Source organism: Xiphophorus hellerii, chromosome 23, assembly GCF_003331165.1.
Source record: "Xiphophorus hellerii strain 12219 chromosome 23, Xiphophorus_hellerii-4.1, whole genome shotgun sequence".
NCBI lineage: Eukaryota > Metazoa > Chordata > Actinopteri > Cyprinodontiformes > Poeciliidae > Xiphophorus > Xiphophorus hellerii.
Window position 1 is genome coordinate 27,915,463 of NC_045694.1, and position 12,742 is coordinate 27,928,204.

The window sequence follows — 12,742 nt, forward strand, 5'->3', positions numbered from 1 at the left end:
ATATATATATATATATATATATATATATATATATATATATACATACATAAGGTACGGAAAACCAAGGACGAAATCTATTGTTAATCAATTCATGTTAAATAAATGGGAAAAAAAATTACTTATTAAATATTTGGTCATAATTTCAGTTTGAGTCGGGCAGAACTTATCTGTTCGTTCCCATAGCAACGATCAGAAGCAGGACCCTCCCCAGAACCACAGTGACCTCACTGATGAGGTCACAGACGACATCATGAACATCACAACAGATCAAAGAAGTTCTGAGGCTTTAACTGCTTGAATCTCAACACATCAGTTAGAATCCAAACGTTTCAGTGAGATTCAGGTTTTGTGTCTAGTGAGGATTTTTGTGTTTCCAAAATGCCATACCCTTTAATTTTCCCAATTGGTTTTGGACTAGGATATCTGGTGACGACAGGGATGAGGAAAGTATTCGACCATTTCTTTCCTGGAAACGATTCAGACAAAAGTACCTCCAAGTACCTCCAAGTACCTCCAGTACCTGTTGAGAGAGATTTGTTTTGGGACGGGCTTCCATCGGATCCCAGACATAGAGCTGACCCGGCTGGGGAAGTTTCTTCTGTCCAAAATCTGAGTCCTTTCTCAAGCTCCCAGGATGATGAGAAAGATTTGTTTTGGGACGGGTTTCCATTGGTTCCCAGACATAGAGCTGACCCGGCTGGGGAAGTTTCTTCTGTCCAAAATCGGAGTCGTCTCTCAAGCTCCCAGGATGATGAGAGAGATTTGTTTTGGGACGGGTTAACGCACAGGAGCAGGAGTGAAGGCCCAGGCGGTAAGACTGTTCGCAAACACAAAACCGCCCTGAAAAAGGGCAGGAGGGAGTCAAAAGATGAAGAAAGATTTTTGGAACGTTCAGAACAGTTTGTAGAGATTTCAACCTCAGAAGAAGAGGAACAACTTTGGAACCGGATGTTACTGCTTCCCCAAAAGGAAAACTACCCCGAATCGGACAATTCAAGCTTAGAAGAAGAGGAAAAACTTTGGAACAGTATTTTACTGATTCCCCCCCCCAAAAAATACCCCGAATGGGACAGTTCAAGCTCAGAAGAAGAGGATTCATGAGAAGCAAACACATGAAGAGAAACGCCACACTCCACAGAAAATCCCACCTAATGGTTTCTCCTGCCACTAATCTCCAAAACAACAAAGCTGTTTTTTTAGAGGAGGAAGAAACATTGAATTTTGTGAATAAACTATCAAAAGTTAACATCCTGTTTGCAGGTTTCTCTCCGGGTGCTCCGGCTTCCTGCCACAATCTAAAGTCATCACTGTTTTGTTAATTAGTTTCTAAATTCTCCTTTGGTGTGAATAAAACATCAGGGCTGCACAGTGGCTCAGTGGATAACACTGCTGCCTTGCAGTAAGAAAGTCCTGGGTTTGAATCCCAGCCTGGTTCTGTCTGCATGGGATTTTCTGGTTCTCCATGTCCATATGTGGGTTCTCTCCGGGCGCTCCGGCTTCCTCCCACAGTCCAAAAAGATTTAGTGCGCTTCATAATGGATTGATATTATTATTAATAATAATAATAATAATATTATTATTATTATTAATATTATTATTACTATATATAAATAGATATATCCATATCTCTAAATATATATATCTATTAATCTAACTCTATCTCCATCTCTCTCTCGCTATATATATATATATATATATATATATATATATATATATATATATATATATATATATATATAAAGATTGATCTATAGATGTACAGTACAGACCAAAAGTTTGGACACACCTTCTAATTCAATGGGTTTTCTTTATTTTCATGACTATTTATAAGGCAAGAAATCCCACTTATTAACCTGACAGGGCACACCTATGAAGTGAAAACCATTTCAGGTGACTACCTCTTGAAGCTCATCAAGAAAATGCAGAGTGTGTGCAAAGCAGTAATCACAGCGAAAGGTTGCTACTTTGAAGAAACTAGAATCTAAGGGGTATTTTCAGTTGTTTTACACTTTTTGTTTAGTGCATATTTCCACATGTGTTATTCATAGTTTTGATGCCTTCAGTGTGAATCTACAATGTCAATAGTCATGAAAATAAAGGAAACTCATTGAATAAAAAGGTGTGTCCAAACTTTTGGTCTGTACTGTATATATAGATCTATCTTTATATACACTGCCTGGCCAAAAAAAAGTCGCCACCTGGATTTAACTATGCAAATAGGTACAAGCCTCCTATTGGATAAGTACTGCATAGGCGATTATCTTTCAGCTGGCAACAAGTTATTTAACCCCAGCTGATGCAATGAGTAACTCCTCATTTCTTAAACAACCATGGCAAAAGACACATCCTGTGGTCGTGGAAAAGACGTTAGTCTGTTTAAGAAGGGTCAAATCATTGGCATGCATCAAGCAGAGAAAACATCTAAGGAGATTGCAGAAACTACTATAATTGGGTTAAGAACTGTCCAACGCATCATTAAAAACTGGAAGGATGGTGGGGAACCATCGTCTTCCAGGAAGAAATGTGGTCGGAAAAAAATCCTGAATGATCGTGATCGGCGATTACTTAAACGTTTGGTCAAATCAAATCGAAGAAAAACAACAGCAGAACTCAGGAGTATGTTTAATTGTGAACGCAAAAGCATTTCCACACGCACAATGCGAAGGGAACTCAAGGGGTTGTGTTACGGAGTAAAGCTTCTTCTCAAACAAGACGGAGGCTCGTATTTCTTTTACTGAACCTTTCTGTTCAGTATTTATTGAAGAGAAAAAGAACGGCGTCAGCTGATAACGGGCAACAGCTGTTCGTAACCAATGGCAATCAAAAGTCAACAAAGCAAGATAGTGACAAACAGTAACAGATCCTTAAGCATTCTTCAAAATAAAAGACTTCCTCTATTCAAATAAATCATGTCTTGCACTTAAATATATTTCACTTCACCTTTGTAATTATATACAATCATGTTCAATACAATTAATAATAATCATCATGTAAATTATGCTTAACATATAATTGTAAATCAGTCACTTATCATGCAAATATACCGAACAACATAAGTGTAAAAAAGTCACAACATCCTCCCGCCCGATGAACAACTGTTCATCTGTGTAGGATTTACCTTTCATTTAAGATATCTCTAAAGGGTACAATAACTGAATGGGCCTGCGTAACAAGCCACCAGTCGAAGTACGAACATTGCATGAACGTATGAGACCATCCCTGCCTGGAAAGACCTCTACAATTCTACCCATTTTCCATGTCTGTCTGGGTGTATTGTCCTCCCCCAAAAGAACTTCATCTCCTACTTTAAGTAGTGTTGGAGTACGACTGTTCACCCTGTGGGCTGATTTCAAGTCCATCAAATAATCTCTGCGCCAGCGTTTGCAAAGGCCTATCAAAAGTTTCTGTTGGTATTTCCACCTCCTACCTAGCTGTTCGCAGTTTGCAGTGAGAACCTGATTTAGGTGAGGTGAAGGACTAATCTTTGGTGGCAAGGAAGTTAAGCATTTACCAACTAGGAAATGAGATGGGGTAAGTGGCTGGGGCTCTAATGCATCACTAGTTACATAGGACAGAGGCCTAGAGTTCAAAACTGCCTCAACTTCAGTAAGAACAGTTTCCTCAAAAGAGAAAAGGGCCGGAAGAGACGATAATGCCGATAATTGAAATGACGTCGATAGTTTTGATTTATCGTACGATTAATTGATTTACCGTTTATCGCGACAGGCCTATGCAGTAGGAATAAAACTGTGACAAACAGTTTAAAATCATTGGGGACTTCTTCAATACTTCTATTTTAAAATGTTGTTGAAGACCCAACAAGCAGCCTTTGTTAGCAGACTCTGTTAAAATAACAGTAACTTAGGAACTACTTCATTCCTTATAATTGAACATAGTCTACAGGTTATCAAGCTTACATTTAAATGAATTGTGTAAGACATACAGCAACTGAGATAGGACTTTGCAACACAGACTTGACTGAGAACAGATCTTATGATGTTTTAACATTGGGAGGTTTCCTGCTCATTATTACTCCGGTCCACAACCTGGAAGACATGGTGGAGATGGTTTCAGCATAAGGAACTGGGTTTATACGCCATTGGTGACATCTAGGATTATCTCGAAAGGGTATGCATCAAACAGCATTCAACAGTCTAAGTAGAGATTTGCAATTTCTATTTTTTACCTGCCAAGAACAAGAAATGTTCTGGCACAAATGATGATTGAAAGACCTTCCCACTTGGACGACTGACTGCTGAATGCGGTTCAAATCTGACTGGTCTGACACGATTTAGCGAAGCGGGATGTCGAACAGCACAAACGCAGCAGAGGTAACCTGTCTTTCCATGCACTCCGGTACCAGGCTGTTATCTAAAATCAGGAGGAGTCTGTGACCTTGCTACGTTGTTTTTGTCCCATTTGCTTATCTGGATGCCTGACAGCACAAGTAAACATTTCTTTTAGACTTTGGTTTTGGCATTGATGATGACTGAAGCACCTTCACTTTGCAGAGAGCTTATTGATGAATGTTAAGCCGCAAATAAAAATTGATTCAGTGGGTTTGAGCTTTGCATTTGGAAGACGGGAAGAACACAAGGAATTTAGAAATGCATAGAAGAAAGGAAGGACGTAAGGACAAAGAAAGGGAAAAAAGCAAGGAACCAAGGAAAATGGGACAAGACGAAGATAGGAAAGAAGGATGTGGTTAAGGAAGGAAAGAAAAGAAAACAGGAGCAAGGTAGGAATAAAAGGAATGGACATAGACAGGTATGGACGAAAGAAGGACGTAAGTGTACAAGCAAGATATTAAGTTATAGAAAACAAAGTCTGGAATGCAACTTTTATCCCCTCATACCAGACCGGGGAAATGATTAAATGAAATCAGATACTTTAACAGAATTTCTCCAAGTTGGAATCTAGCCTGAAAGACATGTTTTCCTGCGACTGTAATCCTATTTACAAAAGTTGCAGCTGCCACACTTGGGGTAAGTAATACTGGAGCGTTCTGAAAAAAATATATATATAAAAATTTTGAAAAATGTCTACATTTGCACCTTTATCTTCATAACAGAAACCAAATCACTTGGGAGAGATCGCAGCCACCAGCTGTGAGGCAGAACAAGATGTGACGTAAATCAATGTAAAAGCGTCCAATGACTCGCGGCTCCCGGAGACCGCAATCAGAGAGAACATCCCGAATTCCTGTCACCTCTGTGCCACATCTCATCTTTGGCCCACAGGCTCAGGCAGTCTGGAACGTGCTGCTCATCATCCTGTCTCATAACTTTCTCATCAATCTTTCTGTCTCCCCCCCCTCACCCAAATAATATTATAACAGCCCCAGCAGTGAGGTACAGAGAGACAAGAGAACGAGAAAAAAAGGGGGGGGGGGGGGGGGGGGAGGGCCAAAGGCGACACATCAGAAACTAGACACTCAATTTCACTTTTGCAGTAATCTCTGAGTTTCTACCTGTAATCTGTACAGTGAGAGCCGGGCATGAAAGGGAAGGTCTCCCTCTTTTTCTGCGGGGCACAATTCCATCGGTGTGCTTTCGAACAACAGACAGGCTTGCGCGAGTTCGTGTGTGTGTGTGTTTGTGGAGTTAATAAAGCTGATGGCACTTGGAGCTACTGGTTTGATTAAAGAGAGTTACTCCATCTTTGCTCCCTAATTCTCATTCCGGGCCCCGCTTTCATTTCTCTTCCCTTCTGTGACCGACTCGGGAAGAAAGGATGAAAGGAATGAGGGGGGAGAGGCGGAGAGAGGAGGGCTGCCGGTTGTTAACCTTTATGAAGATGCCACTTTGTTGATTTCTCTGTGTTTCATCTTACACTCAAGTAATTAAATCCATCAAACGCACACATAGCCACACGGCTTCAGGCACTTCGCCGGCTGCTAATTAAAGCATCTGTTTCTGCCTGATCTCTGCTACTTTGGCCCAGAATGTTTTCCGTTTCCATTCCGCCCCTCCATCGCCCCAAGAATCCGACATTAGCATGTGTGCATTTGATCAGCTACAAGCCGGTGAAGCATTTTTATTTGCACTGTGGACGTGGCTTATAGTTGGGAGAGTCAATAAGCATCCCTATGCCCCTTTTAAACGCACATCTTCTCTTCCCATAGCTATTGAAGAGGCTGATACTCATCTGAGACTTCACTTATCCTGAGTGTTGTTTTAAACATGCCAAACTCATAGGGGGCGATGTGTAGTGCAAAGCTAAGACCTATTGCAGCTAATCAAATAGCTTCGAAACAAGCACAACTTCCTATAAGGCAGGGGTGTCAAACTCCAGTCCTCAATTTGTCCTGCAGTTTTTAGATGTGCCACAGGTACAAAACACTGGAATGAAATGGCTTAATTACCTCCTCCTTGTGTAGATCAGTTCTCCAAAGTCTTGCTAATGACCTAATTATTCTATTCAGCTGTGGTGCAGCAGAGGCACATTTACAAGTTGCAGGACACCGGGCCTTCAGGACTGGAGATTGACACATGTGCTATAAGGGATAAACATGGCGTCAGAAGTTCATATAGTCTCACCACTGTAAGCTTCCTTGGACCACTTCTGATACTGACTGCCGCCAATCAGGAACACACCAGAAGAACTTCGGATTTGGAGATACTTTGACCTCGAGATCTAGCGATCCCAGTCTAGTCCTTGGTAAACTTTCTCAAATCCTTCTCCATTTCTAGAGGAATGTGATGAAACAGTTTTCCAGATTTCTTGAATTTTAATCCTGATGGGGTTTTTTTGAGTTCATTATCACCGTCTGTCATCCACTGAACTTCAACATGAACAAAACCAAGAGAATTGGTTGCTTTTAAAGGAGGTCAAACCACTGTTTTCAGCTTGAACAGCAAGTGGAAGCATCAAAACTCCTCTACCACTTACTGCGACAACACTTAGGAAACACACTGAGATAAATAAGTCAGATTGAGAAGCCTGTGTGGGCTCTGCAGCAAGGGAGGGTGCTGCTAATAGCGAGCCTTGGTGGATGTCGGAATGGGCTGTGAAGCATCAACCTGATGGATCGATCACAGCTGAGGAAAAGATTTGCATCACTCTTTTAAATGGCACAGCTGCAGTGACACATTAGGCCTTTAAATACAGCCCTTACATTGATACACAGCTAACGGGCTGCCGTTTAGGTTTCAAACTAAATTGAATCAAGCTGATGGAAGCAGCGGCACTCTGAATGAAGGTCAGTTCTCAGTGTGATACAGTCAAAACAGACATCAATAATAAAAACACGAGAACAGCTAAAAGTACAAAACACACCTCACATCCAAGACGCTATCAGAGACTTTCATCTTGTGGGAGGCAAAGTGATCACAAAGGAGCTTGCACTAAAGGTACATTCCCCTCATAAAGGTCAGGAAGGAAGACAGACACACATCACAAAGTGAAAAATGTTCCAAAGCTTCTATGGGTGAATGATGGGAAGCCCAGAAACATGCACACATCCCTGCAAACCTTATGTTTAGATAAGATGGACAACCTGGCAAGACTCATTGAACCTCTGTAACCCCTTGTGCACAATCGACCAATGTGGGGAGACCAAAGTGTTACACCCCTTTAAAGAACAAGTGATGCTCAGTGAAGTTGTCTTTCTATAGTAGGAAGACGGCATATGACTGTGTTACTTGTTAAAAATAAAATAAAGACTTGGGAGTGTTTTGGCTGACTAGTATAACTCAAACTACACAACAATGTGATGACTGTACGTCAAACTGATGAATGTCAGTCAATATGCTTTTCAACCATTCTTGAATTAACTTACCCTTAACTTTTTGAAATTTTCTCCTCAACCTTCCTTCATTCACTTTTTTTATTCGACTAGCCAAGCGACCGCAATGCAGAACGTGAACATGTTCATGAACAGCTGGACAACAGCCAATCAGAGAGGGTATTCCCACACTTCACTATTTCTGATTGGTTTAGACCGCAATATGGGCCAATGAGAGATGTCCAGTGTTTGAAACTTTTTTTTTCCCCTTCTTCAAATGACTGGGACTTCAAAATTTTGCTAGACGCGCTATTGAGAAATCAGGTCACATCTAGAGCATTGCTCAGAGTGAGATTTCCCTGTGTAGAGTGAGAGAGTGAGAAACAGGGAAAGTGTGAGACTCACCAGATGGATTAGAACCAGCAACCTTGTATCAAGCTCATGCTTTCCATTTAAAGTCCTATAAAGTTGAAAGTTTCACTTGTAGGTCTAACCTTTCTCATCCACACCCCGGGAGGAAATCCATAAATGGGCAAGTGATACCTGCATATGGATTAGGTTTATTGTCAGAAAAAAACTGAACATAATCTGTTTTTCAGTCTGCTGGGCAACATGGTCGAAGCAAACTATCTTTTCTGTCAGAAATCCATAACTCTGCAGGATGTTCTCATCAGCCAATCAAAGAGCATGAATCTTACCAGCGTGCCCCCATGCACTCCTCCACTCCTACCCTACTACCCCTGCTTCCCCATGTCCCTCAACGATTTTTTTTTTTCTCCTCCAGCAACAAGCACATACACACCCTGCCTAGCAGGAGACGTCGGGTTGGCAGATGAACAGCGCTGTCATTTGTCAGCCGCATCCCAGAGGTAAAATAAGGAGATAGGCAGCACAAGTCTGCATCACTGTGTGTTTGTTTGAGTGCGTGTGTGTGTCAGCTTAATTGGGCGTAGCAGAGATGTTGCATGGAATGATCAAAAAATTGATCCAAAACTTTGCTCGATGATTCCCGGCTTGAACTTGAGGAGCAGTGAAGGGAGAGAGGTTTGAGCTGCAGCTGAGCAAAGACGGAAAGAGATGCGGAGGAGACACAGATACAAAGGAGACCCTGATTGTAGAGCACGCTGAACGGAGTTCACAGTCTCAGGCTGAATACATTTCAATGTATTCATAATCATACTCACTGTGGCTACTGAAACGAGCCCGTGTGTGTGTGAATATGTCGTCACAGCGCGAGCTTTATTCTCTGGAGAGAAACTGCCGCTGTAAAGCCGCGCTGCATGAAACAACACTGCCACCCAGTGGTGAGATGATGCAATTGCTCTTTGCCTCGTAGGAACTTTCCAGTTGTGTTGAATATACAGTCGCGTCACCAAAGACACTCAGCAACGCGTGGGTTTTTTTTCTAACATATTTCTAGTCAATATTCATCTTACCAATAACGCAAGTTAGAAAATTAAGGGAAGACTTTTTTTTTTTTACAACTGCAATTTCTGTTCAGGAAAAACTGAGGACACCTACCACATTCATTTTCAGTTTAAATGGCTGGAGCTATATGCAGACCAAAACAATAGGATTAAAACATATTTTCTACGCGTTTTGAAGGAGGTGTTCTCCGTTTAAACCTCAGACATTTACTTTGGTGTTTTTATAACAGTTAAAGTGAGAATGAACACGACCGTGAAATTAAAATAGATGTCGTCAGACCTCAAACATATAATAGTCAAAACAGTCTATGAGGAGAGAACGAGAAAACAACTCCCAACTTACCCAGTTCTGACTCTTCAGGCTGATTTTTCCTAAAAGTTGACCACGAGATGCTTAAAAGAAGATTCCAGAAATCCTGTCGCAGAAAGTGTCTCGCTGACGTAGCGGGTAGGCTAGCTGCTGCGGGTAGGCTAGCTGCTGCGGGTAGGGCGTCTTTGTAAGCACATTTCTTCACTTCCCGTTTTCAGACATAAATAAAAGAACATTTCTTTGTAAAGAACTACATTTTAAATGTTCCACTTTACTAGTTTATATAGACATAAACTAGTGTTGAAAAATAGTTATTAAAAACGTTACAAAATCTCACCGCGCTCTGAGGTTAGCTAGGCACCGGCCTCATCCATTATTCTGTGATTTCCTGTAACAGTCCCCCAGTGACAATCTAATTCAAGAAACTGATTAGCATACGTGAGCTATGGCGCTCATTAGCCTCATTATAGATTCATAACTCTGACTGAAATAGATGAGACGCTTGTAACGCGGTTCAGGATAACTAAAGTCCTGCACACAGGCAGGGTTTGGTTCTCCTTGACACAAACACACACCAACACGTGTCAGTGCCTGCGATGCTATGGGCGATGTTAGCATCGTTATGTTAATGAAGTAACTTAGACCAAGAACTTCTGCTTTGAGCTGCTAAAAAAAAAATTTTCAGCCAACATGGGGACTCAAAGGGAAGTTAATGAAAACGTGAACAATACAGACGTAAAATTAATTCGGCTGAATGTTCACCTTGTGTTAAAAATTTGTGGAAGACTCACTGAGATGCATTTGTGCTCAAAATAAAATCATAAACATGTGTGATGCACATGCCATTCCCAATCAAAACATAAGGAGAAATTAATCAAGTCTCCTTTATTCTACAGAAAGCGAAGGAAAAGAATGTAAGGCATTGCCATTTTTCTTAATGCAAACATTTAGATTAATGTACTAAAAATGCTTTGACCACTAATATGAACTAATATGTAGCTGTATAACTTCTGTTTTCACGTCTTTGTTGAAGGATTCTGGCCTCTGTTTTTTAGTTTTGGCTCAGAAACGCTGTGTGTGATGTCAACTCACAAGCTTAAGATTGCATTAAGGTCCTCATGAGTATCTGGTTGTCATGTTGAAACACTCATTTGATGCCAGGCTATTTTCTCTTCAGATAAAGTATTTCAATGCATTTAAAATGATCCATAAAAAATAGGCCCAACAACATAAAATGAAAAACGTTCATACCATGAAGCCTGAGCCACTATGTGCCGGTGTACTGTGGTTTTAATAACTTATTTGGTGTTTTCTGGCTGACACACAGACATGGGGACCTAAAACCACCCAACAGAACAATTTTGCTTTCATCAGTCCATAACATGTTGCAGCATTCCTCATTGGCCAGTCCATACCTTCTTTGGTTAATTGTAACCTCTACAATATATGCAGGTCTTACAACAGTGGGACACAGTCAGGTTGTGTGGTTGAGATTTTGGCAGAAATGTCTTCTAAAGCCTCTCCTCTGTTGTCAAGTCTCACTGTAGCTGGTTAATGCCTGGTTAGGTTCTAACCAAGTTAGAGCCTAACGCATTGGGTGTGTCTCCCAACGCATTGTGTTCCTCACAATGTGGGCAAGAATGTTTGAACGTGGGTGGGCCGTAGGAACGGCGGTCAACTCTTTGATGGTGTCATTTTGCCCATTTCTATTAAATCTCTCAGAACATTTGTTCGTTGCGGGTTGCTCTGTCCAGTTGATGCTGTATTCGCTCTTCTGGAAGTGTTGCCTTAGTTCATCCAGCGACGCAAATCCACAAATTAAGTCTGCTGCCAATCAAATCACTTGAGAGCTGAGGTATTTACAAAAAAACAACAAAAGAAAAAACGGTTAAAGCCACACCCGTGGATGAGGGACAGGACTCTTTGAGTAGAACTTCTTTGATCACTCTTAAGCTAACCATTGGTTGAGTCTGCCATTTTGGCTATTCTTCAGTCCAGTAGGACTGTCTCTCTGAGTTTTGGTTTCCATTTTAAAACTTAGGAGGTCATTTTAGCCGAGCATCTTATTGTTTCCTGCACTTGTTTTAAATTTTCCCCTCTCGACCTTTTTAATCAAAGTTTTATTGTTGTTTTTTTGTTTTCACAATGTAAAACACTTTGAAGTGTTGCTAAAATATACTATGAAATAAATTTGATTAACTGATTGAAAGGTTGTTGTTTTCCAGAAGAACATCTTGAACTACCCGCTTTACTCAAATCTTCAGCGTAATGAACTATGACCTGGAATGTACAGCTTTTGCATTTCTAAAACAAAATCTTAAAAACTTGAAAGGGCATAAATATTAACGACGCAGAGGATGTGTTCACTTAGTAAAATTTAAATTACAGTTATATTTTTTGTGGCTGTAAAAGGAAGGATTTATCTCAGCAGAATTATGTTTGCAGACTGTACAGGATCCTGTGGTTTGGTTTACACCGCTGGAAAAGTTAAAGCGCATTAAATTAGTTTGGAGCCATAAATTGTTTCAACATGCCATGGGGGAATTTTTTTTTTTCTTTTTTTTGCCAGGGACAATCAATTTCTGGATGAGGTTTCCAGTCATGCTACAGTGCTGAGGCCTTCCTGAGTCAGTGTAATGCTGAGTGGGAGGCAGTGAAGGTATATTGACATCTGGGTGTCTGCTTGACTAATGGGGCCACAGCTGAGTGTGGATGGCTTCTATCTGGCTTCCCATCCCATGCTGGAGAAAGTCATCACTCATACAGACGGAGAGAGAGAAAGACAAGGGAATGGAGGGGAAGATGGGCCATGAGCGTTGAGCGCTAGTGACGCAGCACAAATGAGAACCCACAAAGATGAAGACAAAGAAGGTGGATGTAAAAGATTTCTTCTGCTCTTGCTTCATCACCACCAATAATTTGGCCACAGTTAATTCATGGTTTAACATGGAGGTCAATTAGCTTTTTTTTTATATTGAACCACGTTGCATTGGGTTGCTAGCTTCATTAAATATTAAAATAATCATTTCAAAGCAGAATTTTGTCTCGGCTCAGGTTTAATTCGCCTGATACAAAAAGTTGTTTGACAATGTGAAACATTTGAATGAGACCAAATAAAATGCAGCCAATGTACGAGTCTGGTTCCTACATCCTACTAAAAGTGTTATTCATGTATTTTTACAATACATTTTAAATGAATGTTTTATTATGCTGACACTGTGATTCACCGGAGCACAGGCTCAGCTCTGAACCGTTACTGTGACTTTGCCACAGGCAGAG